Source organism: Taudactylus pleione, unplaced genomic scaffold (assembly GCF_031769625.1).
Source record: "Taudactylus pleione unplaced genomic scaffold, aTauple2 ptg000037l, whole genome shotgun sequence".
NCBI classification, from domain to species: Eukaryota; Metazoa; Chordata; class Amphibia; order Anura; family Myobatrachidae; genus Taudactylus; species Taudactylus pleione.
Genome location: NW_028284439.1, coordinates 14,841,619 through 14,855,455, shown reverse-complemented (window position 1 = coordinate 14,855,455; position 13,837 = coordinate 14,841,619). Strand labels below are relative to the sequence as shown.

Below are 13,837 nucleotides of genomic sequence, written 5' to 3'. Positions count from 1 at the left end.
GAGTGCCTGCGTTTGGGCAATCTCATTCTGCTCCAGTGCCTACACATTGGCTAATTCCCTCTGAGCAGCTAATACTATTCATCCTATCTGCAATCCAGCCATGGTGTTCTATGTTCTGCAGCAGCCTGTCTACTCATCCTGTGCTGGTAAGCATGAAGAACAGCATTATCAGGTCATCAAGCATTATCAGGTCATCAAGTACGCCCAGCTAGCCCAATGGGTCCCAACCCATATCTCAACCCTAGTAGTATCGTGACACAAATCTTATTTTACACACCACTGGAAGGGTCATGGCCAAAGCTAGTGTGGCTAGTGTCTTACAAACAATATCAAGCAATTGTACCACCTCCCCAGACCCCATACAATATTCCCTGTAGTTAGCGATCCCACTAGGCTGGTTTAGCAGGGGGGTGCCGTGTGTTTGAGCGGCAACCTGCTAAAACAACCTTGTGGGCGCTGTCCCCACCCACGGGCCACAGTGTCCCGCAGGTGGGAAAAACCATGGTGCAGCGACCACCACCGGTGAATAGATGCCATGCACATGCGGACGGCATCTATTCACATAGAAGAGAGCTTGGAGGCAGTCTGGCATGTCCGGAAGTGCCGAGCACACCCTCAACAGTTATGAAAAGGGGGCGCGTCACAACGACATGCCCCCTTTTTAGGCGCACACGATAAAGTGCCTCTTCTAGAGAGTGAACACTATGTAGTGATATTTATCTTTGTGTAATAAGGCTCCCATGCACAAGATAAAAGAAGGCTACACAAAAATATCCAAGAGCTTGGATATCCCAGTGAGCACTGTTGGATCAATTTTGAGGAAATGGAAGTTGCATCCTATGACCTAGGCACTGTCTAGACAAGGACATCCCTCAATACTCAGCATCAGAGCAAAAGGAGACTTGTGAGAGGCCAACTATCACTTTGAAGGAGCTACAGAGTTAAGTGAGACTGGAGTTAAGGGCACCAGTCAACCATATCAAGAGCTGTGCATACAACTTAACTGTATGGGAGTGTGACAAGGAAAAAGACATTGCTGAAGATAAAACAATATCAAAGCTTTGCTAGAAAAAAGCAGTGACCCAGCTAAAATGTGGTTTTATGGTCAAATGAGACACAAAATTTGCTTTTTTGTCCCCAATTCAAAACATTATGTGTATCGCAAACCTAACACTGCCCATCCCTCAGCAAATACCATTCCATTAGTAAAGTATGGGGATGGCAGAAATATGTTGTGAAAATGCTTTTCCTCAGGAGGCACTGGGCATCTTGTTAAAACTGATAGACTGATGGATGGTGCAAAATACAGGGAGATACTACAAAACAACATGCCTCAGTCTTCTAGAAAAATAAAGCTTGGGAGAAAGGTCATCTTTTAGCAATACCAAGCACAAAACTAAAGCAACACTGGCGTGGTTGAACAACAAAAAGTGAATGTTCTATGATGAATAAGTCAAAGTCCAAATCTCAATCCATTTGAGGATCTGTGGCACTGAACAACCTAGCACAAATTTGCAAAAAAAGAATGGGCAAAAAAAATCACGCCCAGTGTGCAAACAGACTTAATGTCACAGTGCGTTGGAGCCGGCTCCTTACCTCGTCTGGCAGCGTTGACTCTCCCAAAGCGGCTGCGGTGGTGCGGCCAGGCGGTGTCGGTCTTCTATTGTCTGAGGAAGACTGCTTTAAACGAAACGTATTTGAGGTTCCTGCTCTTGTGTTTCTAAAGACCACACTCACTGAGGAAGGTTTGCAACCATTGGGAGGTCCCAGTCATCTACACTACTTTGGCTGGACCATCCCTGAAAAAAGAGGGTGCTGTCCAACTGAAATTCCCTGTGGTGATGTATGATGCATTTTATTTTATTTAGTAAGACGCTATGTACAGAATTTTTTATGGCCACAGACAGCATCTCCTGCATACCCCTTTATTTATTTTTACATTTTTTTAATTTTGAACCACCAAATTTATTTTGTGGGCAAAATATAGGGCATGTTTACACAGTTGTAATGCTCTCCCCTCCTCCCTCATAAATTTGCTTTGGAATGAAAAAAAATTGAATTTACAAACTAATCAATCCTTACTTCCTTTACCTGCCTTCACCTACATACAAACTCCACCTCCATCTGATCTACTTCTTGATTAATTAAACCATTCTATCTATAGGGTAGTATAGTTTATGAAACTGCCATCCTGTCTGCCACTGCAGTGCCACTCTGTTTCCTAGATGTGCCATGTTGGATGTTGAACTGCCACATGTTTTTTTTACCTCCCACTGCTGTCACTTAGCTTAGTCAGATAGCTAGTTCTGTTCAACTTTTTGGCCTAAACTGGATGAAAACAATATTGTGAGCTGTGAGGTGGTCAAAATTGACTGGAAATCACTGGAAATTAATGTTATTGAGGGTAATAATACTGTAGAAATAGAAACAGGCCCATATTATGTGATTTTAGCTGTTTTGATCAATTATTGAAAAAACCAAAACCAAACCCCGACAATGAATTAGAACCAAAACCGAAACCAAAATACGGGAGTCAGAGCACATCTCGATATGAATGATCACATGCAGCTTTTATGCTTACATAAAGCTATACAATATATGATGTCACACAACTATATTATACAGCTTCAATGCTTAGATACAACTATATGTACTGTCACATGGCTACATTATGCTGCCTCATACAGATATGAATGATTATATACAGTTTACTGCTTAGATACAGCTATACATGATATATTCCACTTATATATTCTACTTCAAAGAGGTGACAACAACACTGCTACTGTGCATTCTACTTTTACTTTGCAGTAAAAATTTGGCCACCACAGACTAGGAAAAGATGTACTAACAAGTCAGGCAATATGCGTAAGCTTTCATAATTACTATCATACCATATACTGTAACACTGTGCCTAGAGAATGTTAGCTCTCTGATTTTCCATGGTGTGTATGATTATTTCTGGTGTGTGGTCATTTAAAAAGCAGCTGGTCCTGATACCTATCCATCTAAATTATTGGCCTTAAAAAAATGTGTGCGAATAGCCCAACACTTACAGCAGAGTGTGACCTAAATCCAGCAAATGCACATCTCCAGCATAAAGTACTTGACACAAGTTTACTCAGTGATAAGGTCGAACGTACCAGCACCTTACACGGAGAAAAGGAAAAAAATACCTGTCACCAAGACTGACACAGTAGAAGCAGTCATTTAATTGGGCTGGACCAGTATTTAGAAGAATGGAGACTATAAATCCAATAGGAACTAATGACATAAAGGAGATAATAAGATACTTTGCGGTCAGAGAAGCTTCACTGGTTCCTAGTAAATTAACAGGCTGAATAATCGTACATACCACAAAAAAGATGCTTGCACTTCGCGTAGATGACAGGTACTGTATGTACATATATGTACATGCAGATACTGTATGAAACAAACCACTCACAAATCACAACAAGAAAATAAAAAAAAACACAGAAAAGGAATATGGTTGTCGGCAAGGGTTTTCACATTTAACTGACCAGACAACCTTCAGTCTTTAGGAGCAAAACAATTTCATGCAACAAACATATATTTTGTTCTGAATTACACAATGCAAGGTTATTTCTAACATTACGTTTAGCACTGTTTTATGTCAGCTGACTATTCCTCTAGGCCAGTGTGTTAACAGGTCTGTACAACCTGTATAACCACTGCTGAGATGTTATTTATAAATTATCCAATACAAGATCATTATTTGTTATTATTATGTTACATACATTGCAGCAATAAAATACAGGGTACGCACCTTTGCGATCCCCGGCTGATAGGGTTAAACGCTCCCTATCAACCCAGCAGTGTGCACCCAGCTTGACCCCCTGTGAGCACTCTGCAAGACCCGTACACAATGTGCTAGAAATAGCTCACTGTGTACAGGATTCCATTGGATCGGGAAGTAGGACTGATAAATATTACATGGCACATCAGGGGCTGGATGCATCAAGCATTGCATTTTGGTTTTAAATCCTTCCGCCAATCATCGCATGCATTCCGGCATTTAGGAGCCCCTTAGGCACCATGATTTTAGCAAAGGACAGCATTTTTACCGATAAGAGCTGTCCTTTGGGGTGTTGGGACTTCCGGGTTTATGACGCGGGAGTCCCTCTGCACATGCGCGAGCCATAGGGGACCCTGGAAGGCTCCCGATAAGAAGTTTATAGGCATTTATTAGGCAACGCTATCTATAGATAGCGTTGCCTATCAGGTCAATGCTTTCCTGAGCTTGGTGCTTATGGAAAATGCAGTCAAACCACTGAAAACAGAATTTTCAGGGGTTTGACTGCATTTTTAGCTTTGGCATTCCACCCAAGATGCGACCAGTATTATAAGCTGTTTGTCGGCTGACAGCCCTGTAAAGGTCCTGCATACATACCTATACAATCGTCAGCATGTGTACCCAGCTTAAGGGAGGATTTTGTCATAGGTAACTAACATCCAACTAACCATTTTGGAGTTGTACTGGAAACGGGTATCCACTTGTCGATTACAATGAACGATTGAATGATAACAATATCCTTATCGTTCAATCACTCATTAATCGTGCACAAATCAAGCATGAAAATGTCGGAAATGACAAGCGATGCGCGTTCCCGCTGGTCGTTTCCGACATCAATCATCGCCTGAACATGCTGGTCAATCTGCCGATAACGACAGATTGACCATGTTCAGGGACGAGGGAGGGTGCCTGCACCGAACGACATATCGTTCAGTGTAGGTACTGCAGGGGAAGAGGAACGACTGTACGATTACAATGTTGTAATTGTACTGTCGTTCCACTATCTGCTAGTGGATACGCACCTATACTTAATTTATTAACATGCATACTATTGCTGATTGACTCTAGGACAACTGCTTATCTACAATTGCTCTCCATTCATTAATGACATTTGGTTGATGAAGAAACAATATTCATCTCTACAGCCTAGGTCTGGCATGCAGCCAGCTCACAGATACACCATAGCCCCCTACCCCCACACACAGGCCATCTCCAAAAACTCCACAGCCTGAGCCTGACCACACCTCAAACCCTCTTATCACAGCTTACAGTACCTGTTGTTTGTTGAGCTGGGAAGAGAAGTACAGTAGCAGGTGAACCTGGATTACCAGACCCAAGAGAAAGCCAGCATGAAAAGGCTTGCAAGCTCATGCTGACACGAAGGTCATTTGTTAACATTGATCTCTGCTGAGAAATTGCCACATGCAAATTCCATCCATTGCTGGCAACAAAGATCCATCAGCTTGTGCAACTTGGTCATTTTGAGCCAAAAAAAGCTAGCCAACACAACCAAACAGCTATGTCAAAATAAATCAGGATATAAATTGTTTTTATCTGCCTTGAAAATCGGGCTTGAATTTTTTTCACTCCAAGTCATATGTACAACTCTGTAACCTATGTAATCTGACCGGCCATATGCTTTGCCAAACGCAAATGCAGCTATTCAGCAATGAGGCCCAGATCTGTCCAAAGCAAGGCTCTGTCGGGGCATAGTTCTTGATAGCTAGATATAAAGCATCTTTACACAAGTCCATAAATACAGTATACTAGCTTATCAGACATGTGCCATGGACATATAAACCACCAAATAAACTGCTTCACAGGATTCCCCACCATTGTTTTATGAACATGACACAGTACATGTGATAAAATAACAACTACCATCCATCATCCCTGCCATAGTGCAATGTGTGCTTCAAAATGCAATTACCAATATGGGATCTCTAATCACCTAGAAGTCTTAGTCAAAGATGCTGCATGGGAGATCATTCTAACATATTCTGTACGATCCTCACCCCACCAAACACATTACTAGACATAGAAAATACATATCTGCTCTTCTGTGTTCATGAGTTATTGTTTTTGCTTTTATTGTTTTGCTATCATAACATTTTAACAAGTCAGACACACTGCTGGAGATAGACCCAGATAATGAGCATATAAAGGGCATTAAAATGTAAGTTAAGAATGTAATCTGCATGACAGGAGGTTGCTGGAGTTCAGCTGTAAGAAATATGTTATATTTAAGTCATCCTCTGCAGACACAGAGAGAAGATGCCAGTGAATTTTAAGGACTTATTACAATGGCATCCACCTTTTTAAAAATTAATGAAAAGTTCACCTCTTTCAACACATCTTCCAACAATTGTATTTACAACACAGTCTAACACAGACATGATGTCCCGGTTTATACGGGTAGACTTTATGTAACAACGCTGTGTAAAATGTTGAGAGCATGATCTATTTAATGAAGTTTTCAGCTTTATATAGGTATAAAATTCAGACTTTAAAAATATACATTTATTGAATTCATGTTTAATCACGTGGGCAAACTGTTTCTATATTCTTTAATAATATATATACTAATATTGTAAATGGAAGACAGAATGTACACCACACATCATTTTTAGTCACAACACAAAGATTGATATACAACAGCCTATTGTTTCTTAATGGGCAGTTTTCAAAAGCATCACCCTAACGAGAATAGAAATATGAGTAAGAAAGTGATTAATTAGCTACAAGATATGATTGACATAATAGTCTGTGGTTATTACGTACTTGCTTTTTATTGCATACGACTAAATAAATATCATCCAAACAAAGAACTGAGCTGCTTTTCAGTACATCTGTGGCTGGGGATTTTCACTAAAAATAGCTCTATTCATACACTGGCTCGTTTCCATCCATGTAGCACAAAAATCAGTAGCAAAGATTACTAATTAGTTTTAGGATAAACACATTTCCTTCCCCATGTACAATTTTTAACATACTCTTCATAGAGAATGCAATCTCTGCGATAAACAATACAGAACATTTCTAAATACGACCTTTACAAGGCTGGAAGCAAAAAAAAAAAAAAAAAAAAAAATGTTCAAATTTTACATAAAATAAAAGCTGATTAACCTCTTTTTATTGTTATTTCAAGAGTCTGTTTAATCCCTGGGATCCCTGCCTCTGCCAAAAAGGAGAGCCCAGTTTTTTTGCAGCTTTTGTCGGACCAATGCAAAATTAAAGCATGCATAGATTGTTAATAAATCTGTCTGGAAAGATGTAAAAACCTATTAGTCCACGTATGCTTCTTTTCCCACCCTTATTATTATTTATTTATAGAATTCTGTTATTATATTTATGTCTTTTTTTGGAGGGGTGAGACAAGAAAGGGTCTGTCATTATAAATGTTCAGCAACACTTGGCTGCAAAACTGGGCCAAAAGACCATCTATTGCTATGTGCGTATGTGTCATTTTTTTAGAGGATTTAAAAAAAAAAACCTAAATGATAATTTCATCGCGCCAGAATAAATGGACTTTAAATGAAGCATAACATTGACAAAATTGGCTGCTGTTAACCCTTTCACTGCCTACCCTGCAAGCCTTCAGAGCCTTCAGTGGCTCTCAAACAGTTAAACATGTTCCATACATATTGTACACATGGATAAATGCATAAATATATGAATGTAAGGACAGTCTTTCTGTGAATGATAGACAGATAGATAGATAGATAGATAGATAGATAGATAGATAGATAGATAGATAGATAGATAGATAGATAGATAGATAGATAGATAGAGTTCAGGCAAGAGAAAGCTGCATTTACATTCTGCCCTGTGCATGATTACTGAGAAACTGAGCCATAACTGCATGTCTTCCTCGGCCACCAGTTCCATGACATAGAACAGTTTCCCCCGAAGACTCTTCAAACTTATGGGGGATTGTGTTGCTCACCATTCATCCTCCCAACTTCCACTCCTTTAAGAACACTGACAATCACCCCTCACATACAAAGACACCAGCATCACCCCACTCACACACAGAGATACCAGCATCACCCCACTCACACAGAGATACCAGCATCACCAAACTCACATACATTCCAGAATCATCCCACTCACACACACAGACACCAGCATCACCCCACTCACACACAGAGATACCAGCATTACCCCACTCACACACAGACACCAGCATCACCCCACTCACACACAGAGATACCAGCATTACCCCACTCACACACAGACACCAACAGCACCCCACTCACACATCCAGACACTAGCATCACCCCACTTACACACACAGACACCAGCATCACCCCACTCACATACACAGACACCAGCATCACCCCACTCACACACACAGACACCAGCATCACCCCACTCACACACACAGACACCAGCATCACCCCACTCACACACACACACTCCAGCATCACCCCACTCACACACAGACACCAGCATCACCCCACTCACACACAGACACCAGCAGCACCCCAGTCACACACAGAGATACCAGCGGCAACCTTCACACACACTCCAGCATCACCCCAGTCACACACACACACACCAGCATCACCTCTCACACGCACAGAAATCAGCAGTACGAGCACCCCTCACACACACACATACACCAGCATCACCCCACTCACGCATACAGAAACCAGCAGCACCCCTCACACACACACATACAGACACCAGCAGCACCCCTCACACACACACATACACCAGCAGTACCCCTCACACACACATACATACAGACACCAGCAGCACCCCTCACACACACACATACAGACACCAGCAGCACCCCTCACACAAGCGCACACATACACCAGCAGTACCGCTCACAGCAGAACCCCCGTGTGAGAAGCAGCAAAGAACTTACCAGGTCTTTTTGCAGCATCCGCTCTCTGCAATGTGAATGTTCCTCCTGCTTCATTCCTGGGTGCTCAGGAAGAAGAATCCCTGCTCTGTCTCATGCACGATCAGCAGCAGCAGCATCCCACACACTGCCCCTTTATTCTTCCTAAGGCAATGCTAATATCTGGTCTATGCAACTACTCCCTTATATAACACAATCCAGACGGCGAGCAAATAAAATCATATACAATATGTATGTGTGACACAAGGCTTATCCCTCATTGCCGTCAGTGTCATAATCCTAGCGATCCTTTTCTCTCGACGGAATATTGACCTGGGATATCAACGCCGGCTCCTGCTTGGGAGATTTCACAGCAGTGCTCAGTGAAGCGGGGATATTCTCCTTTATCTTTTGGATCCCGTTGGCTCCGCTTTCTAGCATGCCGAGAGCAGGAGAGGAGAGCCCTGTTTTCCTCTAATACAGGTTGGAAGGAACTTTAATGTGCTGCTTGCTCTAAAACTAATGCACACTCGCCCCCAGTGGTGATGAGTAATACTGCAGCTACTGCTGCTACAACAGCACTGCACAAAGCAGCCATGGATATAGGAACTTTTTTTTATATATATCTGGGCAACCACAGTAAATAGTCATTAATTTGGAACACTATTGAAAAATTGATATTTGGTAGAAATTGGGATAGCAGTTTTATCCATGCTTCATAACCATGTGCTAATACAAGTTAAAAATAAATTAATATTATTTTTACTAAAATAATGTGAAAGTGGGTGTTTTCATACCCATTTCACATTATTTTAATATCACTTAAAGGTATTAAAGGACTTTTGGGGCAGTTTGTGGAAACAACTACTCCAAGCCCTTAAATTTGCATTGTTTTAGTAAGCAGATCGCATTTTCTATACCTGTAATGAGAAATGCGATCTGTCTCAGATTTACTAAAACTATAATTGTAAATAAAGAGGGAGCCCTGTGATAATAACGCCAGCTGCAGATGGCATTATTTGGGCTTTCCCCGATACACCGGCTCCTGCCCTGCTCTGACAGACAGAGCAGAGCTGGGAGCCGACGTCTGTGATCAGTCTTGTGTGTATAAATAGACCACAAGCTGATCACTATGAAAAAAACTAAAATAGAAAAAAAATAACACTTACCTGCAATCAGTGATCCAGTGAGGTCCTATGCGACTCCGGTCAGATTCGGTATAAAAGATCTAGATGAAAAAGATAGACCCTACATGGTAGACAGTCAATAGGTCGACAGGGACAAAAGGTCGACTTTTTTTTTTAAACTAATCCTCACCTTAACTGAAACCTTCCCCTTGGTGCCTAACCCTAACTCTCCCTCCTGGAGCCTTACCCTAACTGTTGGGGTAAGTGCCTAACCCTAAACTGTCCTTCTAGTGCCTAGCCCTAACCCTCTGCTAAGTGCCTAACCCCCCCAAAAAATAAAAAATGTGGCAACATTTTTTGTGTGTTGACCAGTTTTGTGTTGACTTTTTTTTGCCCATGTCGACTTTTTGTACCTGTCTATCTTCAGCCATGTCGACCTTTTGTATGTCGACATGTCACTGACGACCTCTTGTCCCTGTCGACCTATTAACTGTCTACCATGTGGTGTCTATCTAGACAATGTCAACCTTTTTAATGTAAATCTATTGACTGGAACCCACTCCGGTCAGTTGATTGCCGGGCTCCTGTTCTGTGATCCCAGGTAGCTGCTCTGTGCTGAAAACCGTCATCTCAGTTTACAGCACATAGCAGCTGACCAAGGTCACTCACAGAGCAAGAGCCCAGCCATCAGCTGACTAAAGTCACAGAGGAGCTCACTGGATCACAGATCACTGTGCAGGTAAGTGTTAGCAGTGAAGGGGGGGAGATTGCGGGAGGGGGGTGGAGTGGGGGACTAGCAGGCAGAACATGCGCGGTCTTACTCTCATGGAATTTTTTGGGATGAGAAATGCAGGGTGGAGATTCGCAGGGTCCCAGGATATTCATTTAATTACTAATCACCTACAGTGGGCTTGTGGGCCATGCATTTAGTGTAATATAGACAACTACCAAACTGGTACCTTTGCAGAGTTGGGTACATTATGTCGACAGTTACTAGTTTCTCAGTAACTTGGGGCCTGAATCAGAGATGTATGCTAATGCCGTCGCAACCGCCAATTTGTACGCAGCTGCTATGCAAAAATATGCAAATTTCTCAGCCATCAGGACATGTATTGAGACGCCCACCTGCAGCTTTGCAAATCTAATCATCTGCATAAAATTCCTCTCCTGTGAGAATGCCTCCATAGACATAAAGCGATTATCTCCATCTGGGGATGGTGAATACCAATGTGGCCAAACTCTGAAAAGTTTCGCTTTTCAGAGTTTGGTACATAGAGGTCAGATCGTATTTCCTTCCCCATTGATAATAATGAGGACTGCAATCTGCACCAATTGGTTTGCCTTTTGCAGGAGATTTCTGTGAAATTTCCTGTATTAGGCTTTTAGTACATAGCAGTGATATATAAAATTATGCAGAAACTGTAATTTCTGCATCATTTTATGAATAACCACCTTGATAAATAGGCCCCTCTTTTCTGCCAATAAAGCACAGCATAGAAAATTGCTACAGTAGGTGTCCGTAAGACTAACTCAGACTCCTAGATCCCACAGAGAAGTGGTGTCACGAGCTGGCTAAGTGATTCTCTGCCATGGGATTAGAAGACGTGGACCCAGGTTAAGGAGGGAACAGGAGGTGAGGGGCCTGGATTAGTGACCTCCTCATCCACCAGTACCGGATGTTGGCAAGACCTAACCAAAGGTACGGAGTCTAACTTACTGGGAGGTGTTCACCAGTGACCCCTCCAAGCGGGACTTGGACTTAAGCTGTACCCAGCAAGCGGGTCGCAGCCCTTTGGTCAGGTATCTAGCACAAGTGGTTAAATGGAAGAACACTATCACAAGGAAAGCACAGGAGAAAGATATTGGAGGTTTGTACTGAAGTGGTGTATTGAGTACACACTTACTGGTTCCAGTCGCAATGCTGGCACAGGAGATTAGCACTAGGAGAAAGTACTTGGATAATGTACTGAGCACACACTCGATGGCCTCAGATGCAGAGCTGGCACTGGAGAATGATATTAGTAGATGGTACTTGGATGATGTACTAAGGGCCTGATTCAGATCCGCTCGCAAGTGCTATGCGCTCGCAAGCGGGTAGATGGCCGTGCAGTGCGCGAGCCTCGGAGCGAGCGAGAAATCACTAGCTCCGGAGCTCACATCCAAAAGGGGTGGCTGTCGATGTTGATCGACAGCTCGCCCCGTTTTGGAGGCGGGCAGGGAAGGTGAACACAAGTGATGTCAGCTATGCAAGCGGCTAGGAGGCCGGATTTATAAAAAAAATGGCCACCCTGATTCAGAGCGAGTGCACGCTTTTTGCGTGTGGCTCTGAATCAGGCCCTAAGTATGTACACTGAGGCTTCAGACGTAGAACTGGTACAGGAGATAAGTATTATGAACTGGTACTTTTATGATGTACTAGGCCCCTGATTCAGAGCTGGTCACTCTGACAGAGCGCTCGCTCTGAATCAGGGCCGGTCTTTTTATTTTTTAGAACGGCCTCCTGGCCGCTCGTATAGCTGTGGGTGACCAAGGATGGTCAAGACTATCGCGACCATCGGGCTTGCGACGAGACCCTTGTGGTAGGGTCTCGTTGCCGCAAGCCCAAGAGAGATTTCGGCTCTGATGCCAGTGGGGCCGGCCCCAAATGGAGGCGTTCACATGGGAACGCCTCCGTTTGTGAAGCTACTCCCCCGGCCCGTCCACCAAAGGGGGCGCGCTGTCACTCAACATCGACAGCACACCACCTTTGGTACGAGACCTGGAGCAATGAATTGCCCGTCGCTATCCGGGTCTCGCGCATGCGCACGACGGAGCCAGCACCGTCGTGCGCATGCGCTCTGGGGCAGCATCGACCCGGTTGCGAGCGCTCAGCGCTTGCGACCGGGTCTGAATGAGGCCCTAAGTACGCACACTGTGGCTTCAGACGCAGGAGACTGGTATCACAAGATGGTACAAAGGAGCTCATTCAGACCTGGGCGATAAGCTGCGCTCTCACGCAGCTAAAAGGGGCCAGGTATGCGAATGCCGATATCGCACTGTCTGGTGGAAGGACGCCCTCTATGCCTTAAAGAGCGACGGCAGAGCTAACGCACGCCAGTATAAAGACGCCCACTTATCTTTCTTTGTACACGTCATCTCCAGGAAGTGTGTGATTAAACAGATACATCGACAGCCATCGGAGCTGCCCTTGAGGTAGACCCTACTCCACTGCAAGCACTGCGATCACTGCAGGCTAAACTACAACCAAGTGACGTGTACAATGACGCGTCTTTGCTAATTATGCACACACATAAAACTCTGTTTTGACGCCCAGACACGCCTGCATTCGCAGCACCACTCCCCCGTTCACAAGCACCTTCCCCTGTTACCACCCACAAACTGCCACTCAAAATAGCATCCAGTCTGTGTACTACGAGCGTACAACTCCAGGATGCAGTGACTGGTTCGCGCATGTGTACTTTGGCACATACACATGCGCAAATGTGCGATGCCCATAGCGTGCTTTCGCAGCTTAGCGTACTGGTCTGAATCAGGCCCTAAGTACACACATTGAGGATTCAGTCGCGGAGCTTAGTACAGAAGATGACTCTAACAGATTGTACTCAGAAGACGTTCTGAGTACACACACCGTGTAAAATTCTAGGAACAAGTCACTAGAAGGAACTGAGCTTGGAACCTGGAACGCTGCAACAGCAAGTTTACACTGGAAGTAACGATGTTGTACAGGCAACTACCTGTTGTTCAGAGTCCGGTTATATACCCTAAGTTAGCAGTCCATTGGAGGACACTGTCAGCTGACAGTAACCAATGCTACCATTGGGTCAAGGGTTAGTCAGGTGAAAACAGACTAACTATGGGTGGGGCTGCAATTATGCAATTCACTGCACCACACCCCACACACATCCACCCTCGAAGTTCCCACTGGGATGTTAGCAAGTATGAAAAGATCAACTGATTAAAGTTTAATAAGTTTAATCACCACCTTAAAAGAGATAATTCTAAGATATATTAATTACTAGAGTTACATCAGATAGTTTTGCCTGG

General features: G+C 43.5%; 1 protein-coding gene across 5 annotated transcripts in view; it reads right to left on the bottom strand.

The window, feature by feature from the left end:
• NLGN1 (neuroligin 1) overlaps window positions 1-13,837 on the bottom strand; it is a 765,562-nt gene that overhangs the window by 492,514 nt on the left and 259,211 nt on the right. For 3 of the 5 annotated variants that reach the window (XM_088452415.1, XM_088452411.1, XM_088452414.1), the window contains exon 1: window positions 8,691-9,059. The exons of 1 other annotated variant lie outside the window; for it this stretch is intronic. The gene's annotated coding sequence lies outside the window, so the exon portion shown is untranslated. Of the gene's footprint in view, window positions 1-8,690; window positions 9,064-13,837 lie in introns of those variants that run through there. One more of the 5 variants, XM_088452413.1, reaches the window with a different exon arrangement.